Genomic DNA, 22,361 nt, shown 5'->3' with positions numbered 1-22,361 from the left:
CTGTCCCTGGCTTCTTTTTGCTCAGGACTAGCACTCTGCCACTTGAGCTAGAGTGCCACTTCTGGCCATTTTCTATATATGTGGTGCTGAGGAATCGAACCCAGGGTTTCATGTATACGAGACAAGCATTCTTGCCACTAGGCCATATTCCCAGCCTACTTTCAGCTTTTTTGATAGTTCATCAGAGATAAGTGGCTCAGGACTTTCCTGGCCAGGCTGGCTCCAAACCAAGAGCCTCAGATCTCTGCGTCCTGAGTAGCTGGGATTATAGGAGTGAACCACTGGCCCCCTGCAGAAGGGTGTTTTCTTGATCTCACAGTCACCAATGTTCTCTGTGTGTTTCCAGTTTCCTGAACTTGAGTTTGGTTAGCTTTCCATTTTGTAGAAGTCACTTTCTCATGCAGGTCATGTAGTACATACTTTGCATACGATCCTGTTGGACATACTCCGGCGCTTTCGTGTTACAGAGTCCAGTGCCACTCGAATTCTCTCTCTATTGTCAGGAACTCTGGTGAATATAACAGCTGCCCCCCCAGTCTGCTTTCCGCACCTAATGATTCACTTTGTAGCCTTGGTAGGGCTCTGTGAGGGGTGGGCAGGCATAGTTCAATTCTAGCCGTGAAACATGAGTGAAGATGTTTATGAGAAAAGTTTCCTTATTTCTAAGGAAGAGTCGTGGAGGGGGAGAGTGGGGATGCTCTTATTTTCCTCTTCAGATGTCATAGAATCTGGACATGATACCTAGCCGTTATAGCTAAGGCCAATACTGGAAAAGGGCAGAGTTAAGCAAACACTGATCTGTGGAGAGAGTCAGAACAATACAGAGAAAGTTTAAACAGATAACTGTAAAAATCAGTTTTCTTTTGTTGATAAGGAAGGGGGAGGCTTTTGTTTTGTTTTGTTTGTGCTAGTACTGAGACTGAGCCTTCCAGTTCTATGCTTCCCCTTTGCCCCTCTAAAAAGAAAAAAACCCAAAAGTAAAATCAAACATCACAACCAATAACAAAAGGTCTAGGGACTGGGAATGTGGCTTAGTGGTAGAGTGCTTGCCTAGCATGCATGAAGCTCTGGGTTCAATTCCTCAGTACCACATAAATAGAGCCTGGCAGCAAAGAAAAAGCTAGAGACAGTGCTCAGGCCCCGAGTCCCAAGCCCCAGGACTGGAAAAATTAAAAAAAAAAAAAGTTCCATTTCCTGGAATTCATTTCAATAAATATCAAGTGTTCAAAGGAGTTACACCTTGGGTTCCTTCCCTAAGAGTGTCCTCCTTTAGTTTATGAGGTAATGCCTAGAATCCTGTATAAACACAGATCCTTTATACTTGGGGGCTGGTGGCTCACACCTGTTATCCTAGCTACTCAGGTGGCTGAGATCTGAGGATTATGGTTAGGAGCAACCTGGGCAGAAAAGTCTGTGAGATGCTTATGTCCATTGAACCAGCAAAGAGGCAAAAGTAGAGGTATGACTAGTTAGTGGTGGAGCACTGGCCTTGAGCAAAAAAGTCAAGCTAGAGCTCAAGGCTCTGAGTTAAAGCTCCACATCCACGTACCACACACAAGAGAAAGGGGGGAGGGAGGGGGAGGACAGAGTGAGAGTGAGTGAGAGAGAGAGAGAGAGAGAGAGAGAGAGAATATGTGTGTGTGCAGGCCCCTCAACTCCCTGCAAGGGCACTTTCCCCACTTTCCCAGTGACTCAAAAACTTTTCACTCGATTGTACCTCTTAAAGTTACAATAAAGGTACACATCCCAATAGCATGAAGCTGGGGACCAAGCCTCAACTCTTGGGCCTTTTGGGGACAATTATCCAAGCCATAGCACCAATGAGTTCTCAGTGCCATGATAAAATTGGCTCTTGGGATTTTTAATGGTGAGCAAGCCTTGTAACTAATATGGGTGTGTTTTAGAATTATTTATTTAAGTCAGTCATGGGGCTTGAACTCAGGATCTGGGTGCTGTCCCTGAGCTTTTTCTGCTCAAGGATGGCACTCTACCACTTCAAGCCACAGCATCACTTCCATTTTTCTGAGTAGTTTATTAGAGATAAGAGTCTCATAGCCTTTCCTGCCCTAGCTGGCTTCAAACCAGGATCCTTGGGTCTCAGCCTCCTGAGTAGCTAAGATTACAGGCATGAGCCTTTTAGAATTTGAATAAATGATTTTAAGCATCTATGATGCACCAATGTCATTGATGGAATGCATTTTCTGCCATGATGACACTCCTGTGGCCCGGCTTCAACAGAAGGGGTACATAGGCCCTACTCCTGTCTCGTTACACTCTATGAAAGATTGTGAGCAGGTGACAAGCAATCCCTAAGCACACTGTCACCACCAAGATACCACACAAACAATGCAAGCCACAAAATCAAGACAATTGTAGTTCAGGACTACATGAAGCTCTATAGCCATCCAGATGTCCCCAAACCAACAACCTGCTGACAAAGGCTGCAGCAGCCGGCAAGGTGGTGGTGATGGGGTCAGGCTGATCAGAAGCTGTTCTGGAATCTGAAGCTGAGGTCAAGGTTGTATGGGGAAGGTGTGGCAGGGAGGAATATGCATAAGAAATCACTGTGGATTCCTGCTGCTTTCTAGTTCATATAAATAAGGAGCTTAGAAATCACCACACAAAGAAGTAGTGCTATGGCTCAAGTGGTAGAGCACTAACCTTGACCTAAAGAGCTCAGGGACTTCACCCAAGCCCAGAGTTCAAACCCCATGACCGGAGGAAAAAAAAATCCACTCAAGAAATCACCACGCAATCCTAACATATGAAACACTGAACAAACTATAAAACCAGGAGCTCTTCTTAGATGTAGGAGAGAAGTCAGGCCACAGGACCCATGGCCCCCAACACCAGGGGACAGAGTAGCCAACACAGAGACTCCCCACTAACCAGAGAATAAGCTTATGGGAGCCTGGGTAAGGGTGGGGAAAATGGAACTGGAGTAAACATTTCCAGAGGCTCCATGTAGACAAGTCCAGAGGGAACTCAGGCTCAGTATACACAAGTTTCATTGGAACCCAGGCACAATGAATACTGCAGAGAGTTCCCATGTGTTTCTGGCAGTGTGTGTGTGTGAGTGTGTGTGTGTGTGTGTGTGTGTTGGGTTAGAAGTGGGGGGTACAGTAATGACCCATGTTCACAATTCTAGAGAATTTTGTTATTCTACACAAGACCTGCTCTTAGGAGAATGGAACTAGCTAGAACCTCGGTTGCTAAGGTTTTCTCAGAGCCTGAATGACCAGGAAAAAGAAAAATACTCAGCTTTAGTCCACTGCAGCCATCCTGTCTCAACTAACAGGATGAAAATGTGATAAGCTACTGAAGTTCCAATCCACTGCCTCCATACTCCCCACTCCATCACCAGAGGCCACATGACATATATCTGACTATATTGTTGTTATTAAGGTATGTACAGAGGGGTAACCATTTCATGAATCATGTAATCAGTGCATTTCTCTTTTGGACAATATCACCCCTTCCTCTACTTTCCCCCATATTCCCCCTTTCATCCCCACATGCCAGTTACACAGCTCATTTTCCACATAGTGTATACTGAATAGCGCGATTGTTTTTGTCCACCTGTTCTTCCTGTTCTGTGCTCCCCTTTGCCCCTATAAAAAGAAAAACTCAAAAGCAAAAACATCACAACCACCAGCAGCAATAATAACAAAAAGTTTCCATTTCCTGGAATTCATTTTTTGTTTTGTTTTGTTTTTGTTGCCAGTCCTGGGGCATGGACTCGGGGCCTGAGCACTGTCCCTGCCTTCTTTTTGCTCAAGGCTAACACTCTACCACTTGAGCCACAGCGCCACTTCCAGCTTTTTTCTATATATGTGGTGCTGAGGAATAGAACCCAGGGCTTCATGTATACGAGGCGAGCACTTTACCACTAGGCCATATTCCCAGGCCCCCTGGAATTCATTTTTTAAAAATATCACTTTAAGTGTTCAGATAGGTTACAACTTTGGGTCTCTTCCCTAAAGGTATCCTCCTTTACGTGGGAATGCCTGGAATCCTGTATAGGTACAGATCCTTTTACCTACTAAACCAAGTCCACTTAGCAGAAAAATTACAAGTCATACTAAAAGGAAAGAACACAGTTTGAAGAGGCTGAAAACTCATTAGAACCACCACGACATATAGCAAGAATGTAGGAATTAACAAAACAGCAACTTTAAAAAAATGATAGATATGTAAAAGGCTTTCATTAAAAAAAAAGTAGACAACATATATGAACAATGTAAAGAGAAATATAAAAACTCTAAGAAAATCAAAACAAGCTATTAGAGATTTAAAAAAAATTCTAATATGCCAGGCCAGCACCAGTGGCTCATGCCTGTAATCTTTGCTACTTGGGAGGCTGAGAATAAGAGGAAGAATAACAAAAGCCAAAAAAGGCTGAGGATAAAGCTTTGGTGGTAGAACCCTGCCTGGCAGAGCAGAGCCCTGAGTTCAAACCCCAGTACCACCAAAAATGATGATGATGATGATGACCATAGTAACAAAATTGTATTACCTATTACTTACTATTCCCAAATAGTACACTTCCATTTTGTTTTTTTTTATTATTAAATTTTAACAAGGTGTTGTGCAAAGGGGGTACAGTTACAAAATAAGGTAGTGACTACATTCCTTGTTATATCTGTTACACCCTCATTTTTCTTTCCCTTCCCTAGATCAGGTAGGCATATATACAATATCCAGTGTACCAAAATCATATACAGTAATCACGTAGGGTACACCAAAGAAAATTCACCTATAACTTTAAATGTAACGTCAACCATAGAATCCTCCTGTGTCCTTCTCTTGGAGTTGTTTTTGCTTATCCTCGTCTTATATAATCATGTATACATAGCTGTGGAGCTATTGTGATCCACTGATAGGTCTGTTCTAGACCTTTTTATGTTTGTTTAGTAATTGTTTGGTTTTAGATACATAATGTAAAGCCACTGACCCAAACGTGGAAATACCATTTGAGAAGAAGTTTGTAAGAGCTACTATATTCCGGGATGTGCTAACAGCTGGCAGCCCCCTAATTTCACAACACCCTCTTTACACTCTTTTTTTCAGTTATGGTAATAGAAGTTCAAATGGCCATGTAACCTTCCCAAGACCAAACAGTTTGTGAATGGTGAGCAGGAACTGAAAATTACTCACTCAGACTCACAAGACAGCACAGAAATACAGAATCCTGAGTGTCAGATAATTAAGGGAGAAAAACACCTGGCCTGCACCATTGCTTACTGCTCAACAAGCAAATCCACTCTGCCTGCTGTTCTCAGGACAGAATATTAAAAATGAATATAAATTTTATGTTTTTCAGAGGCAAGGGGTCACATATGAAGAACACAATTTCTAAACCTCCAGAAGCCCCTTAACCCAAGAGTCCACAAGATTTATGCCTTTCTGGTGATTCTGGTTGTTTGGGTCTCCCTGTAAGGTGCCTTAAATTGCTTCATGATTGCTTCATGATTGACCTTTTGATTGGTCGATCTTACAGTAAGCTATCTACCACAGAGCCACATCCTCAGGCCTCAAGTCAGGCACAACAGAGCAAAGCTTTCCTTCAGAAGTGCACAAGAAAGTACTCTAGGGATCTTAAAAGGCAGGTGTGTAACCAGGTGCCAGTAGCCTAGCTACTCAGGACACTGAGATCTGAGGATCACAGTTCAAAGACAACCTAGACAGTAAAGTCCATGAGTCTCTTACCTCCCATTAACTATCAACAAAGCCCAAAGTGGGGCTGGGAATATGGTCTAGTGGTAGAGTGCTTGCCTCATATACATGAAGCCCTGGGTTTGATTCCTCAGCACCACATATATAGAGAAGGCCAGAAGTAGTGCTGTGGCTCAAGTGGCAAGGTGTTAGCCTTGAGCAAAAAGAAGACAGGTGTTGGGGATTCATCTTGGCCTTAAGGGGGGAAGGGCGAGGAGAGCGCTCCCGAGCCGCCGCCCTTCCCCCAGCCCTGGGGCAGTGTGGAAGTGAGCCACACCTATCTCCTCCTGGGTCTGGAACCAGAAGGGATAGCTTTGAGACCATCCCCCACCTTGTGCCAGTGAGCACATGTGCTCCCTTTTCCTGGGCTTTGCCCAGAGGGTGGTACTATGGGAAGTGACGTTAGCCCATGAGGGAGGTCCTTGGGAGCTGCTCTTGGACGGACAAGCTCGCCAGCCTATTGCCAGCTCATGCTCAATCCTCGTCATCATCACTATATTACTGTGAGCCCCTCCCAAATAAACCGGATTGCTCTCTGAATCCTCTCTGAGATCTGTCTGCGCCTGGCTTCCTTGGTGGATAAGGAGGGAGGAAAAGGGGATCTCATTCGGCCACATGCACTTTAGGCTTGCCCGTGTCCCTTTGCTCCACCTTGGCCGCCTGCAGGTCGGGCGCCCAGGGGAGAGGGTGAAAAGGGGAGCATTGATAAGGGAGTAAGCTTAGCATCCCCGCACCAGGGGAGGTAAATCTAGCCCGGCAGACAGGGACAGTGTTTGGGCCCTGAGTTCAAGCCCCAGGACTGGACTGGCAAAAAAGAAAAGAAAAAGAAAGAAAGAAAACCAAAAGTGAAGCTGTGGCTCAACAGAGACCTAGCCTTGAACACAAAAGCACAGGGACAGCACTCAGGCCCTGAGTTCAAGTTCCAGAACTAGCGTGTGCACATGTCATGCACACACACACACACACACACACACACACACACACACAGAGGCAGATATGGGGTCCCAGGTCAGGGACCTGGTCACCTGAAGCAGGTCTCTGCTGCAGGCAGTCACTCTGAGCAGCCAGGTTATAGCAGGTGAGGTGTTATAGACAGACCTTCAGAAGCCAGCAGTTCCAGGCCAGCCAGCCCAGGCAAAAACCAGTGTTAAGAATCTATCTCCAAAACAACCAAGGAATGGAATGTGGCTGACGTGGTAGATTACCAGGCTAGCAACTACAAGGCCCTAAGTTCAAACCCCAGTATCTTACCTCCCCCCAAATATAGTTGTACAGCCTGTAATATGTTGTACTAATGTCAAATACAGTAATAATTCAATTCCAAAGAAAACTTAGTAAAACTTGACTTTCTTTTAAAATTTTAATTATTTATGTAATTCAAGCTACCTTGAAACTCAGAGTTCCTGGAGTACTGCGATTACAGAAATGAATCACAATGCCTGGTATAAGAAATCTTAATTTTCCGTTTATTTATTTATTTATTTTGCCAGTCCTGGGCCTTGGTCTCGGGGCCTGAGCATTGTCCCTGGCTTCTTTTTGCTCAAGGATAGCACTCTACCACTTGAGCCACAGCGCCACTTTTGGCCGTTTTGTATATATGTGGTGCTGGGGAACCGAATCCTGGGCTTCATGTATATGAGGCAAGCACTCTTGCCACTAGGCCATATTCCCAGCCCTTAATTTTCAGTTTAAATTTGCATTTTTGTGTTGAGAAGCATGATGGTAAGTGAAAGTACAAAATTAAATTTTAAAAAGTTTTACCATTGAAGAATATTAGAAATTTATGGTTGGAAGAAATAGAAATAGAGAAACAGGAAAGAAGCAAAATTTCTGATTATTAAAGAAGAGCTTGCTCTTACATTTTAAAATGTATGATAGTATCAAATTATAGTGGTGTTTGTACTTTATGGGATATATTTAAAAGAATGATGTAACTTTTATTTTTAAATGTCATTATTTGTGGCTGGGGATATGGCCTAATGGCAAGAGAGCTTGCTTCATATACATGAAGCCCTGGGTTCAATTCCCTAGCACCACATATATAGAAAATGGCCAGAAGTGGCACTGTGGCTCAAGTGGCAGAATGTTAGCCTTAAGCAAAAAGAAGCCAGGGACAGTGCTCAGGCCCCCAGTCCAAGGCCCAGGACTGGCAAAAAAAAAAAAGTTACTATTTGCAAAATGCCAGCCCTGGAAACTACTTTTAATTATGGAATGTGTTATATGCCCCTCTGATAATTTTTCAGGAGTTACATAGATTTCTAGAAACTCTTTTCTCTTTTAGTGGTTAGCCAAGCAAAAAAGTTTATAGGCTTTAATAGAGAGATGTTTCCCAACCCAGATGCCCCTCCACAGATGAATGGATCCAAAAAATATGGTACTTATACACAATGGAATACTACATAGCGATTAGGAATGGTGAAATATTGTTATTCGCAGGGAAATGGTCAGAACTCGAACAAATAATGTTGAGCGAGACAAGCCTAGAACACAGAAAACAAAGGGGCATGATCTCCCTGATATATGACTGTTAACAAAGGGAGATGGAGAGACAGTAGAGACCAAGTCTGTGAACACTGTATATGTGCTTGATACATTGTAAATTGCATATGGGTCTACCTGACCTAGACAAGGGATGGAAAAACAGGTTGTAAGATATCACAAGAAATGTACACACTGCCCTACTATGTAACTGTACCCTCGTTGCACAACACCTTGTAAAAAAATTTTTTTTGCTTAATTAATAATAAAAAAAAAAAAAAAATAGAGAGATGTTTCCTAATAACCCACATTTTGGGTTTGCTACTTGTGCCCTCTGCTGGTAGATTCAGTTCTTGCTTTTAAAGAGGCACCAATTTAGCTGTGGTCAAAATCCCAAACCAGAGTCCAGACAAGACTCCTGAGCCGAGTCCAGCCTCCTCCCGCAGTCTCTCATGTAGCGGGGACCACAGATGCCCACCATCGAGTCCAACTGTCCATGATCTAAATGTACACAATCTTCCTTTACCAATGGATCACATGAGGGATTCTTAGTCTTGAAACTATAAATGATTTGAGGGGCAATAAAAATCACAACAATTAGCTGGGTACCAATGACTAATGCCTGTAATCCTAGCTACTCAGGAGGTTGGGATCTAAAGATCGAGGTTCAAAGCCAGCCATGGCAGGAAAGTGTATAAGACTCATCTCCATTTAACCACAAAAAGCCTGAAGTGGAGCTGTGGCTCAAGTGGTAGAGCGCTAACCTTGAGCAAATAGAAGTGCCCAGGCCCAGAGTTCAAGACTCAGGACAGGCAAATAAATAAATAAATAAAATCACACCAGTTGTTGAGCACAGGTGACTCAACCTATAACCGTAGCTACTTAGAAGTCTGAAATCTGAGGATCACAGTTCAAAGCTAGCCCAAGCAGGGAAGTCTGTGAGCCTTTTATAGCCAAATAAACTTAAAAAAAAAAAAAAAAGCCAGCAGTGGAACTGTGACTCAAGATATAGAGTGTCAGCCTTGAGAAAAAAAAAAGCTAAGGGGCAGCGCCTAGGTCCTGAGTTCAAGCCCCAGGACTGGCACCAAAAGGATAAAAATCATGTCAGTGTCTGTGTGGTTTGCTATGTGCCAGGCACTGTATGGAGTCTTCAAGTCTTTCAATTTGCCTGTGAGGTCTCAGCCATTAGTACTCTCATTTTACAAATAAGGAATTTGGGCACTGGAAGGTTAAATACATAGCCCTAAGTCACTTGCAATTCGTCTAGGGTGGAGTCAGAATTTAAAACCCAGCCCTTCCACTGCAGATCAGCCCATGGGCCACCATGCCTACTGTTGTTGGCTCTTTAGACTTGGATCCCATCTCAAAAATAAAATCTCATGTATGTACAAATATTTCAAAACTATATGTATATATAAAATCTGAAATACTTCTGGTCCCAAAACGTTTGCATAAAGACTACTCAACCTGTATTAACATACGTAGTATGGTTTTGTGTTTAAAATTTCTATGGAACTTGGGTGCCAGTGGCTCATGACTGTAATCCTAGTCAGAAGGGGGAGATATGAGAATCACAGTGTCAAGCCAGCTGAGGCAGGAAAGTCTTTGGGACTCTTATTTCCAGTTAACAACCTAAAAATTTAAAAACAAATAAATAAAAGCCAGAAGTGGAGCTGTGGCTCAAGTGGTAGGAGCACTAGCCTTGAGTAAAATGGGCCCAATGACAGTCTCAGAGCCCAGGCTCTGCTCCGGGTCCTGCAAAAAATAAATAAATAAATAAACGGAATTTTTTTTTTCTCTACACCAATCTTCCCATGGACCAGAAGAAATTTTTTAAAATAAGAGTATTAACACACAAAACTGAGGTGAGAGTCCAGGCCTAATGGTTGCACTCACAGTCCTTCTAGGAATTGGGTAACAACAGCCTAGCTGTGAAAATGACCACCAGTGACCAGCAGGCGCCCAACAGGACCCGGAAGAAAGGAGGGCGCAAGACCACGGAGTAGAATTACGTGACGCAGCAGTGCTTCCGGGTCGCAGGGACCCCTGTGGCGACCCAGGTGACCTGGAGGCGGGAGAAGCGCAAGGGGCTGGCGGGCGGGGCGGACGAATGGGCGGGGCCTGGAGGAGCGCCGGACTGGATGGCTGGATCTTGAGTGTCAGTGGGCGGCTACGGCAGCGCCTCCTGCCGGTCGCCAGGAGAAATGGCTCTCTGTAGCTATCCGCTGTAGATGCTGTCAAGGGAAAGGAAAAAGGAGAGGGGCTTTGCTCTGCGCTGGAAGGACCACGGATCGAGCGCAGGCCTAATTTCTACTTGTATGGCGTTAATTCCAATCATCCTATTCTGCAGTGGGTGGCGATGAAAAAAACCAACAATGACCCCGACGTGACTTGAACACGCAACCTTCTGATCTGGAGTCAGACGCGCTACCATTGCGCCACGAGGTCACAGCGAGCTAGAGACTCCGCATCGTTAAAGGCCTCGCTATGCCCGCGCTGTCCCCCGCGGCTCGGGAGCTTCCGGATGGAGCAGCAGGCTCGCCTCTGGACCTCAGGCCCGGGGAAACGGGAGAAGAGCTCGGAGCCCAGCTGCTCCGGGACGGGAACCGGCGCCTCCGGGCCAATGGGGCCCGAACGGCGGCGCCGCGTCTGCGCAGGCACCCGGGAGCCGACGCTGGGCTCCGCCTCCTCGGCTCCGACAGTGCCCGGCCCGGGGCGCGGGGGCGAGGGGCCCGGGGCTGCGGCGGGCGGGGGTAGAGGAGAGGGCGGGTCCGAGGGGACACGCGGAGTGAAGCTCGGGGACGCTCGCGGGGAGAGGGGACCCGGTGAGGGGTGAGGAGGGGAGGGGACCCCGTGGCCGGGAGGGGGGACCCCGGCTTGGGAGGGGACCGCGGAGCTTGCGGGCCCCCCGGGGCCTCGGCGACTCCGCTGGAGCGGGCGGGCGAGGGGACAAAGTGGGCGCGGGGACGCCGGGGCCTGGCCCAGGCTGGCGGGCGGCGGGGCGGAGGCCTCTGGTCACTGGGCAGCCGCGGTGGTCGTGCACCTCGTCCTGCTCCCCTGATCCTAAGAGGGGCTTTGGCCACTGATGTGCGGGCCGTGAACCCCGGGGCACCGCCGCAGGGGCCCCTGGCCGGGACATGGGGTCTGAGGGTGCCTCTCCCCCCCCCCCCCCCCAGGCCTGCTTCCTCGGGTGCTGTCCCCTCAGGAGGGACAGAAGCGGGGGGCCGCGAGGGCACGCCGGAGCCGGCGGACCCTCGAGGGCAAGCTTGAGAGACGACGCAACCTTTTCCATCAAGTGTGAGCATTTCATGAAGGGAGGGCGGAAGGAAATGGGCATCACGAGAAATCCTGCGGAGCACAGCCGGCCGCTGCTAACCTTTCCGCTCCTAGACTTTGCCTGCTGTATACAGGTAGGCCTTATATATTCCATACGTGCCATATATGGGTGGCACACAACCAACCGCTGGATTTTCACAAAGTGCAGATACCGAGCCAGTACCCAGATGGAGCTATAGCGTTCCTTAGCTGCACCCGTGACAATATTATTTTTTGTGTTTGTGTCGGTACTGGGGCTTGAACTCAGGGCCTGGGCACTGTGCTTTACAGCTCCACGATTGTGGCTTTTTTTTTTTTAATTTAATTTATTTATTAATTGAATACAATTTTTTTTGACAAGGTGTTGTGCAAAAAGGGTACAGTTACATAGTAGGGCAGTGTGTACATTTCTTGTGATATCTTACGCCCTGTGGCTTTTTTTTTTTTCTCTTGTTAATTGGAGCTGGGTCTCAAGGACTTTCTTGCCCACGCTGGCTTCAAATCTCAGTCCTCAAATCTCATCCTCTTGAGTAGGATTACAGGCATGAGCCATCAGCTCCTGACTGATTTTTTATTAATTTTTTTTACTCCTCTACCTACGTGTACTTTATTTTTATATATATTTTTATTATTAATTTTTTCACTTGTTATTCTGTCTCTGCGTTTGAGTTAATAATTTTAAAGGTCTCATTGTTCGCTTTGTGGGAATCTCAAATATCTGCTTTTGGACAATACTGTTTTTTTCCTTCCTATTAAGTGAATAAATAAAATTTGCAAAGCTCATTAGAGGGAAGGGGTGATATTGTCCTGATGTAACTATAATCCCTCTGTACATCACTTTTATAATAACAATAAACTTTTAACTCATTTTATATAAAAAGATGACAATCTTGGTCTGTTTAAGAACAAGAAACATCCATCTTGATTCAAGAAAGATCTGGAAGGGCCCCATAAAAATAAAGAGGAACCATGCGGCACCTGGGCTCCCTGCAAGACTTGTCTGCTGCCCAAGCTTCAGGAGGGCTCTCCAAGCTGCCTCTAACAGGTGGAAGAGGAAAGAATAACAGCACTGTTTCTTTGTGGCTGGTAGAATAGCAAACATTTGGAATTAGCTAGGGATCCTAGAGGGGCTGAGCCCAAGCTGATGCCTGGGCTTTTATCTCCGTCCTTAGGGATGGGAAGGTCAGCCCAGCACATGGTGTGATTATTAATTCCATTTTCTAGTGGCTCAGGGTGCATTGGACCTATTGTGGACAGGAAGTGGGGTATCTAGGGCAGTGTATCAGATTCATAATCCAGGCTGATCTCTCAGATTTCCCCTCCTTTGGCATAGAAGTCACTCTAGCGAAGAGCCAGTTTCTCAGACAACTCAAGAATACAGAATCTACTGGAAGGAAGGCCCCCACATCCAAGGAAAAACTAGAGACACTTTAAGCTTAAACCCTTGCCCAGATCTGTGGATATACCTGGGGAATGTCTTGGCCTTTGTGTTAAAATAGGAAACCAAAAACAGTTTTTGTGCTCTGTGACATGGCATGACATTATACTGCAATGTGGTCAGATGAGGGAGTTACTAATCAAGTAAGGACTTACTGGTGGGACTAATAGTCCCTTTTAAGACTAGAATCCTGCTGGGCACTGGTGGCTCACGCCTGTAATCCCAGCTATATCCCAGCTAAACTGAAATTTTAGGATTGAGGTTCTTAGCCAATCTGCTCAGGAAAATCTGTGAAAAAGCTCAGGGACAGCGCCCAGGCCCTGAGTTCAAGTCCTATGACTGAGTTCAAGCTCCAGTATTGGCACACACACACACACCCCTAGAATCCTGCCTGCTAGGACTGGATGTGAGCCAGTTGTACAGGATCAAATCTGTCTTTATTAAAATTTTGGTTCAGGATTTTGTTCACAGGGTATCATTACACACACACACACACACACACATTTTTTTTTTTTTTTAGCCAGTCTTGGGGCTTGAACTCTGGGCCTGGCCTGGGCACTGTCCTTAAGCTTCTTTTGCTCAAAGCTAGCACTCTACCACTTGAGCCACAGTGCCACTTCTGCTTTAACTGTGATTAATTGGAGATAAGAGCTTCATGGGCTTTCCTGCCTGGGCTGGCTTTGAACCACAATCTTCAGAGATCAGCCTCCTGAATAGCTAGGATTTACAGGCATGAACCACCAGTGCCTAGCTTTCACAGGGTATTTTTACATTTACTTTTATCTTTCAAAAATGCTTCATTATTAAACCCAACTACTTTTATTGGATGGCCCACATCACCTCACCCCTGTACCTGCCTTACTCCCTGAATTCTAGAAGCTTCAGCCAAGAAATCCTAATGAAGTGCTTCCTTAGTTTACAACTTGTGTATGGAAACTCTCAACTTTATTTTAGAAAACACTTATGCAATATAAAATTTTCAAGATGAAGAATAATCAACACTGAATTACAGGGGGAAAAAGATGGAGGTTAGCAACATTGGCAAGGGTGTGGTGAAACATATTCTCATACAAGCCTGAGAAAGCATGGCTTTTGGGATTGTAATGTGACAAATGTTTCCAAGCTTCTGTGCAAGCATTTGGACTTCTACAGAATTTGGACTACAGAAACAGTCAAGGATGAATGCAAAGATGGTTTGTGCCAAAGCTGGGTTTATATATGAACAAAGCAAGCTGATGCACAAGTACAATCTAGATCTCCAAGCAGTGAGGCAGGATCTTAGCATGGAAAAACACCAAAGTTGGCTTCTCAGTTTTCTTAAGTTTAGTATTTTAGACCAGGGCAACTGCTGCTTTAGTTAGCGAGGAAGATTTCTTTGCTTCTATTTATTTATTGGCAATAGCAGGGATTGAGCTTGGGGCCTAGTGCTCGCTCTGTTGCTGGAGCCACACTTCTAGCCTCTTTGGCTTTAGTTGTTTTCAAGACAGGGTCTCAGTTTATGGCAAGGCCCACCAAGATTTCTATCCTCCTAATTGTGCTTCCCTATGCTACTGGATGACAGGTGCCCGCCACTGCACCCACCCATTTCCTCTCAAGTAGGAAAAACAGGAGTGTGCCATTGTACTCAGACATTAAGCGAGATGGAGTCTCTTGAACTCATAAGTATGCCCCAGCTGACCTTGAACAGTGATTCCCCTCCCCCAACTTCCCAAGTATCCAAGATTACAGCTATGCCAGGCTTGGCTGCTATTTTCCTTTTTCTTGTGTGTAGATGTGGGTGGAGGTATCCTGGGGCTTTCTCATATGTGGGGCATATGCTTAGGCACTGATCCTTAGCTTTTTTGCTCAAGGCTGGCTCTCTACCATTGGTTGGCTTCTGCTTTCTAAAGGACTGGAAATATTCTAACTCACCAGAGACCACGGAAGTTGTCCCCCATCTTTCAGACTAACACAATCCTGTTTGACAAATTCCAACCAGGGATTTGCAGAGGGACCTGCCCCTTCCCCCTCCAAGGTAAAACAAAGTATGCTGCCCTTTAGGGTAAGTTATCTACACCACCACCAACATGGAGGTTTGGGAACATGTTATTTATTTAGGCTGTGATGAAGATCAAACCCAAGGTCTCATGCATGCTAGGCAAAGTACTCTACCACTAAGCTACACCTGACTCTTCAGGAGCATCTCCAGGGAAAATGAGATCATGTGAGGAGCCAAATGGGCAGGGAGCTGTCAGGCTGTGAAGCACACCTGGCCTGTTATGGGGAAGGGGGCTCCTGGAGAATGACAGCTGGAGGTGACAGCTGAAGGCTGTCCACTAACAGTCCTGCTTGTAGCTGGACCACAAGAAGATGGTCTGTTTTCCCCATCCTAATGTCCTATTAAATTGCCATTCTCAACCAGGAGCCAAAGCCACAGACAACCCCAGATTCATGGGAGCAAAGTCCCTAGATCAGCCTTCCCTCTGCTAGCCAACTTCCTGACAGATATGGCCCAAAAGAAAATAAGAGGAACTCCGTTTACATTGCTGTGGTCCCAACACCAGCCAAATCTTGCACTCCTCAGAAGAAGCACTATTGAGCTGTTCCACGTTTCCTTTTAGGTGCTGGAACTGAAGACCCAGGTCAGGCTCTGCTGGCCAAGAGGCACCCAATTCCCCTCCAGGAGCAGCAGAACTTTGAGCTTTTCTTTTCTGATGGTGCTGGGGACAGAAGCTAAGCAGGAACTATACAGTGGGCTACACCGCCAGCTCCAATGATAATACTTTTATGACCAGTAGTGAGAGTCACAAGGTCCCTCAAAGCACTTCTAGTTAATAGTATCACTACTAGTAACCGTAATAGTGTGCACTTCCCAAGATTTGGGTCCCCATGTCTCTCAGGGTAGTCATTAGCTAGTGCATTCTGCACATCCTTTGGATCTGGGAGTTCCTCTAGGCCCCATTTTGGGGTTCCAATGTTTCTTCACAGTTCTTTTACCTGCCCAAACAATGTTTAAAAGCTGCTATTCTAAGACCCGGGCTCTTCTAAATCATTTTGGTTTCCCTCAGCAAGGCACAGCCCACATTGGTCACAGTTTCCTTTCTTGGATGTTTCCAGAGATTCTGTGGGTCTCGTACTTTTGTTCCAGAAGCCCTGGAACAGCTGAACAGTGACCTCTACTGAGGCCGCCTGGCTTCAAGTTGGAGGCAACATGGAGACAATCCATATCGGCTTCCAGAAGTCACTGTCCCACCTGGGCTACTCAGACCAAGGCCACCATGGCCTCAAGGAGAGGCCACAGGTGAGCTATGGGAGCAGCCCAGGGCTTTAGTCCGGCCCTCTGCCCAAGGGACCAATCCAGGCTGAGTGCCCACATGCGTCACAGTGGGGCATCTGTGACTTCATGTGGGGCCCCACCCAGCCACATGCTTCACTTCTCTTCTGGCTCGCTGTCCCAGAGTCACCAACCCTGAGATAGGCCTAAGATGTTCTAGTCCCAGCCTCCCCCTCCTTCTGCAACACCTCTGCATTCTGGAACTAAATAGCCCGTGATATACTGGAAGAATATTAGGAAGTGACCATCCAACATTACACCACCCATTCAGGGAGAGGAAGCTCTTCAAACCAGGTTGTCCAGCTCCGAGCTACCTCTTAGGGTCCAGGATGCAGGTTAGAGGCCAAGACCAGAGATCCCTGGAATCCTCGTGCTCTACCCCCAGCCCCTGGCCCTGGACAAAGTGGGACCTCTGAACCTCTCCAATACACTGGCCACGCCCCTTACTGGGCCCGCCCCCAAGACTTTGTTTCCATAGTAATGATAAGCGAGCCCCTCCCCCCATTCTCCCTCACACCCCTCCCCAACCTCCCAGTCCCTGCCAGGCTGTGAGGGGTAACATCTCCTTCACCACTCCATAATAACTAGAATAGCAGGGCCTTCCATGCTATCTTATGTGCAGACATAGTCAACTTTGCTGTACTTTTGAGGTTTGTTGCTTTTAAAAAAAAATTAGACCTTTTTTTTTTTTTTTTTGATAGTCCTGGGACTTGAACTCGGCCTGGGCACTGTCCCTGAGCTTCTTTTGCTCAAGGCTAGCGCTCTACCACTTGAGCCACAGCAACATTTCTGGTGTTTTCATGTGGTACCAAGGAATGGAACCCAGGGCTTCATGCATGCTAGGCAAGCACTCTACCACTAAGCCACATTCCCAGCCTGTTTTTTTAAGTCACTAAATTGCTCAGGCTAGCTCGAATTTACAAGCCCTGAGCCTCAGCCTCTAAATAGCTGGGATTACAGCTATGTATCACCATTTGGGTGGCTTCATGTCTCATGACTTCTTGTGGGTCTTGTGATTGCTCCAAAGTTGGATTTGGGGAGATTCTTCCTTTTGCTTTTTTTAGTTTTAAGATACTAAAATTTCTTCAGTAATTCTTTTAATGGAAACTTTTCATTTCAAATCTTGGGAAATACAAATAGTTCTCTAAACAGAGTGGTGCTGGGTCCTGGTAGCTCACACCTGTAATCCTAGATACTCAGGAGGCTGAGATTTGAGGACAAGGTCCAAAGACAGCCCAGGCAAATAAATTTGTGAGACTCTTATCTCTAGTTAACCATCAAAAGGAAGTGGAGGTATGGCTCCAGTGGTACAGTGTCATCCTTGAGTGAAAAAGCTAAACAAGAGCTCAAGGTCTAAAGTTCAAGCCTCAATGCAGACACAAAAACAAAACAACAATAACAACAAAACTGATTGGTCCAGATCTCCTCTGGCACATGTGGACCCCAAGGGATGGAATTGCTGGGTCACAGGGCAGCATGCAGATACTTGATGCATCTAAATATGTGCTAGTTTATCTTCAGCAGCACATGCCAGTATATCTTCAGAGCACCCTCAACCTCCTTGAAGCGCTACCTGTTTTCCTGATCTTTGATTGACATCTTACCTAGTCAGTGGTGCTGAGAAAGGTCTCCAGTTCCTTGCATCTGTGTCCTCTATGGATTCACATCCTGACTGCTTGCTTGCTTATTTATTTGTTTGCTGGTCCTTGGCTTGAATTTAGGGCCTGGGCACTGTCCCTGAGCCTTTTCATCTCCAGGCTAGCATCTTAATGAACCACAGCTCCACTTCCAGCTTTTTATTGACGGATTGGAGATGACTCATAGACTTTAATGCCCAGGCTGGCTTTGAACCGAGATCCTCAGGTCTCAACCTCCTGAGGGAAAAATCCAAAGATACTATCACCTATGCAACTTGTCACGACTCCTTTAAGGGCAGGGTTTTTGTTTGTGCCTCCTCTCAGGATGTTGTCTTCTCTTGAGAAAATGTCCTTCGAAATGGCCCTGAACTGTCTCCTCTGCATCTTCTCTACTACTTAGGCTGTAGATCTGCATTTCTTTCTGATTTTTTTCCTTGCTGCTCTCAATGAATTTTGGAGAAAGCATGTGGAAATGCCAAATTTATATTCACTGTCTTCAAGCCAAAATACTGTAGAAAACATTTTTAATGGATTATCAAAACAAATCCTGGCCTACTAGGGAAGCTTCTAAATGCTGACTTCTAAATGCTGCTTCCAAGCAAGTGGGTTGTTTTTCAGAAGATCCTCAAGCTATGTGCCTGTGCTTCATACCTGTATTCCTAACTACTTGGGAGCCTGAAAACAGAAACGCTCATGAGGCCCCTTCTCAACCAGTAACTGGATGTGATAGCATTCACTCGTCATTCTAGCCATGAGAGGCTGAGATAAAAAAGTTCAGACACAAAAGTCAGATTCCATCTCAGTGGAAGAAGCTAGGTGTATTGGCAAATGTCTGTCATCCAAGTTATGATGGGAAGCCTAAAATAGACAGATCAAAGTCCAGGTGTGTACCTAGGCACAAAGTGAGACCCTGTCTGGGATAGAAGTGTGGCTCAGCAGTATAACACCTGTCTAATAAACCTGTGGTCTTGAGTTTAACCTGGTGTTGAGAAAAAGAAAAAAAAAAAAAGGTTCCCTAGTATAAAGCCAACTTTAACACTGTCCTAAACAGCTTCTTTTCCGTTTCCATTATTGTTATAATAATTATTATTGCTACATTGAACCCAAGTCCTTGGGCATGCTAAGCATATGATCTACCAACTGAGCTACATTTTCAAGGACTTATATTTTCTTGGCTTGCTTGCTCAGCTGGAACTCTACTATTTGAGCCATGCCTCCAGCCTAGCTTTTTGATGGTCATTTTTGGAGATAGAGTCTCCTAGACTATTCTGCCCAGGCTGGCCTTGAACCAAGATCTTCTAGATCTCAGCCTTCTGAATAGCTAGGATTGTGGGCGGGAGCCACCCACACTCCGCTCCACCTTTCCTATTCTGATTCATGTTCCCTGCAACTCCTTCTGGCACAATTTTAGTTTTCCCACAATAGATTCTGTATTTCTGTGAAATAAACCAGCATTTATGTAACATCAGTTTTACTGAGTTCTCATCAGATGTCATGAACAATAAATGCTTACTTTTCAGCATTTCACCTAATCTCATTTCTCCTTGCAAGGCACCTGCCAGGTGGGTACCAGTTGGAGATACAGTGTATGAGCTTGCTAGGGAAGCCATAACAAAGAACTGGAGAGCATACTGGATGACACAAAGGGTGTTTGGAGGCTAGAAGTCCAGATCAACCAGTCTGCACAGTTAAGGCTTCTCTCCCTGGCTTAAGGATGGCTGACTTCTCCCCAAAGTTTTCACACTACACTTTCTCTGTATATGTCTCTGCATGTGTCTATGTACCCTGAGCAGAAGATCAGGAGACTAGGGTACACCCATGTACAGTCCTTCCTCTTGGAGCTTCTCACAGTTCTGGTCTGCTGGTTCCCAGGTCCCCTTTTCCTCATTTTCTGCATCGAGCCAACAGGTGCTGCACATGCATCATCCTGGCCAGAACCAGACCTTCTCTTAGCATCAACTCCTTTTCATACAGCAAATCTTGGTGACAGAAACTCCTGCAGGGCTGGGAATATGGCCTAGTGGCAAGAGAGCTTGCCTCATACACATGAAGCCCTGGGTTCGATTCCCCAGCACCACATATATATAAAACGGCCAAAAGTGGCACTGTGGCTCCAGTGGTAGAGTGCTAGCCTTGAGCAATAAGGAAGCCAGGGACAGTACTCAGGCTCTGAGTTCAAGGCCCAGGACTGGCAAAAAAATAAAAAAGAAAAAGAAACTCCTGCAGAGCTGGGCACCTGTAGCTCATGACTGTCATCCTAACTACCCAGGAGGCTGAGATCTGAGGATTGCCAGTCCCAACAAGAAAGTCTGGAAGGGGCTGGAAATATGGCCTAGTGGCAAGAGAGCTTGCCTCCCGTACATGAAGCCCTGGGTTCGATTCCCCAGCACCACATACATAGAAAAAAAAATGGCCAGAAGTGGCACTGTGGCTCAAGTGGCAGAGTGCTAGCCTTGAGCAAAAAAGGAAGCCAGGGACAGTGCTCAGGCCCTGAGTTCAAGGCCCAGACTGGCCAAAAAAAAAAAAAAAAAGAAAGAAAAAAGAAAGTCCGGAAGACTCTTACCTCCAGTTAACCACCACCAAAAAAAAAAAAAGAAGTAGAGTTCTGGCTCAAGTGGTAGAATGTCAGCCTTTAGCGAAAAAGCTCAGGGACAACATCCAGATCTTGGGTTCAAGCCCTAGTACTGGGGGAAAACAAACCCATCACACACACACACACACACACACACACACACACACACACACACACACACACACATACACCCTCTTTTGGCCTTTCCAAGTAATACAGGGAATTATTTAAGGCACAACAAACAGAACCATGAGGTTTCTAACAGTCTCCCATGGCTGCCATTCTTCCTCTGTCCTCTAAAGCAGACACTATGATAGCCCAGCCAGTTCCCCACTGGGAACAGGATTTCCTGCCCCAGCTGCTGGGATGTTGTTGGCCAGACAGCCTTCAGCTGCCAGTCCTTTCCAAAGGCTTCTGGCCGGCCTAACTCCCATTTCTTCAGCAGCACAATCCACTTTCCATCTGAAATGTCTTCCAATGGCCGCCCTGTGGCAAAGGCTTGGTCCCCAGTTAGGCACTATAGAGTTGGGGTCTTGTGGGAGGTCTGCAGATTATTTGGGGAATGCCCTTGAAATGGAGCTATGGGATTCTGGTCTCTTTCTTTTCTTTTACTTCCTAGCCATGAGGTGAACAGTTTTGCTGTATCAAGTACTCTGTCATGATGTGTCATCACAGATTCTCTCCTGGTTGCACATCTGGCATTTGGCCTTCCTGGCCTGACCCTCACCCATGTCCTCACTCCCCTCTCGCTCACCCTGCCATCTCTACTTGCAGGCTGTGCTTTGTCTTTTCCAATAAGAAATGGCAACTCTAGAATAAGAACAGTGTCCTTTTAAACTTTTTTCTTTACTTTCATTATAGATAGATCACACAGAAAACTTTTATAAATATTTGTTGAGGGCTAGGAATATGGCCTAGTGGCAAGAGTGCTCGCCTTGTATACATGAAGCCCTGGGTTCAATTCCCCAGCACCACACATATAGAAAACGGCCATAAGTGGTGCTGTGACTCAAGTGGCAGAGTGCTAGCCTTGAGCAAAAAAAGAAGCCAGGGACAGTGCTCAGGCCCTGAGTTCATGGCCCAGAACTGGCCCTCCCCCCACCCAAAAAAAATATTGTTGAGCTGGGTGCTAGTAGCTCATGCCTGTAATGATGGCTACTCAGGAGGCTGAGATCTGAGGATCCCTGTTCCAAGACAGCCTGGGTTTAAAAAAAAGTCTGTGAGACTCTTAGCTCCACTTAACCAGCAAAAAGCTAGTAGTGGAGCTGTGGCTCAAGTGCTAGATTACCAGCCTTGAGCAAAAAAGCCAAGCCAGAACATAAGGCCCTGAGTTCAAACCCCATTTCTGGCCCCAAAATTAAATAAATATTTGTTGATTAAAGCACCTTTTTTTTTTTTGCCAGTCCTGGACCTTGGACTCAGGGCCTGAGCACTGTCCCTGGCTTCACTTTTACTCAAGGCTAGCACTCTGCCACTGGAGCCACAGCACCACTTCTGGCTGTTTTCTATATATGTGGTGCTGAGGAATCGAACCCAGTGCTTCATGTGTATGAGGCAAGCACTCTTGCCACTAGGCCACATTCCCAGCCCATTAAAGCACCTTAAAATTCATAAGTAGGGCCATTTGGTTGTTTATGGTAACTTACATGACTACCCTTGAGCACAACAAAAACAACATTTGTGGCACATTTTAGTGATATGTTTTATATTTACATATAACAGTGCCTAGTCACATTTGGTATGCGTATATTTTCCTCACTAATAAGGAAGAGTTTTTATGAATACAGCCTGGGACTCTGAATATTCGTTCATTAACTCTCACCCTCCTGAAAACATTAGAGGCGGTTGTTATCCAGCCAGACAGCAGAGGGCGCTCAAGACACAAGGAGAAGA

At 45.9% G+C, this 22,361-nt stretch overlaps 1 non-coding gene across 1 annotated transcript; it reads right to left on the bottom strand.

Moving 5' to 3' along the window:
- Nucleotides 1-10,569: 10,569 nt before the first annotated feature.
- On the bottom strand, nucleotides 10,570-10,641 carry Trnaw-cca. Its single transcript has one exon. It is a non-coding gene; the product is annotated as a tRNA-Trp (tRNA).
- Nucleotides 10,642-22,361: the final 11,720 nt, after the last annotated feature.

This window comes from Perognathus longimembris, chromosome 17, assembly GCF_023159225.1.
Source record: "Perognathus longimembris pacificus isolate PPM17 chromosome 17, ASM2315922v1, whole genome shotgun sequence".
NCBI lineage: Eukaryota > Metazoa > Chordata > Mammalia > Rodentia > Heteromyidae > Perognathus > Perognathus longimembris.
The sequence above is the reverse complement of the archived record's forward strand: the minus strand, read 5'-3'. Positions and strand labels throughout refer to the sequence as shown.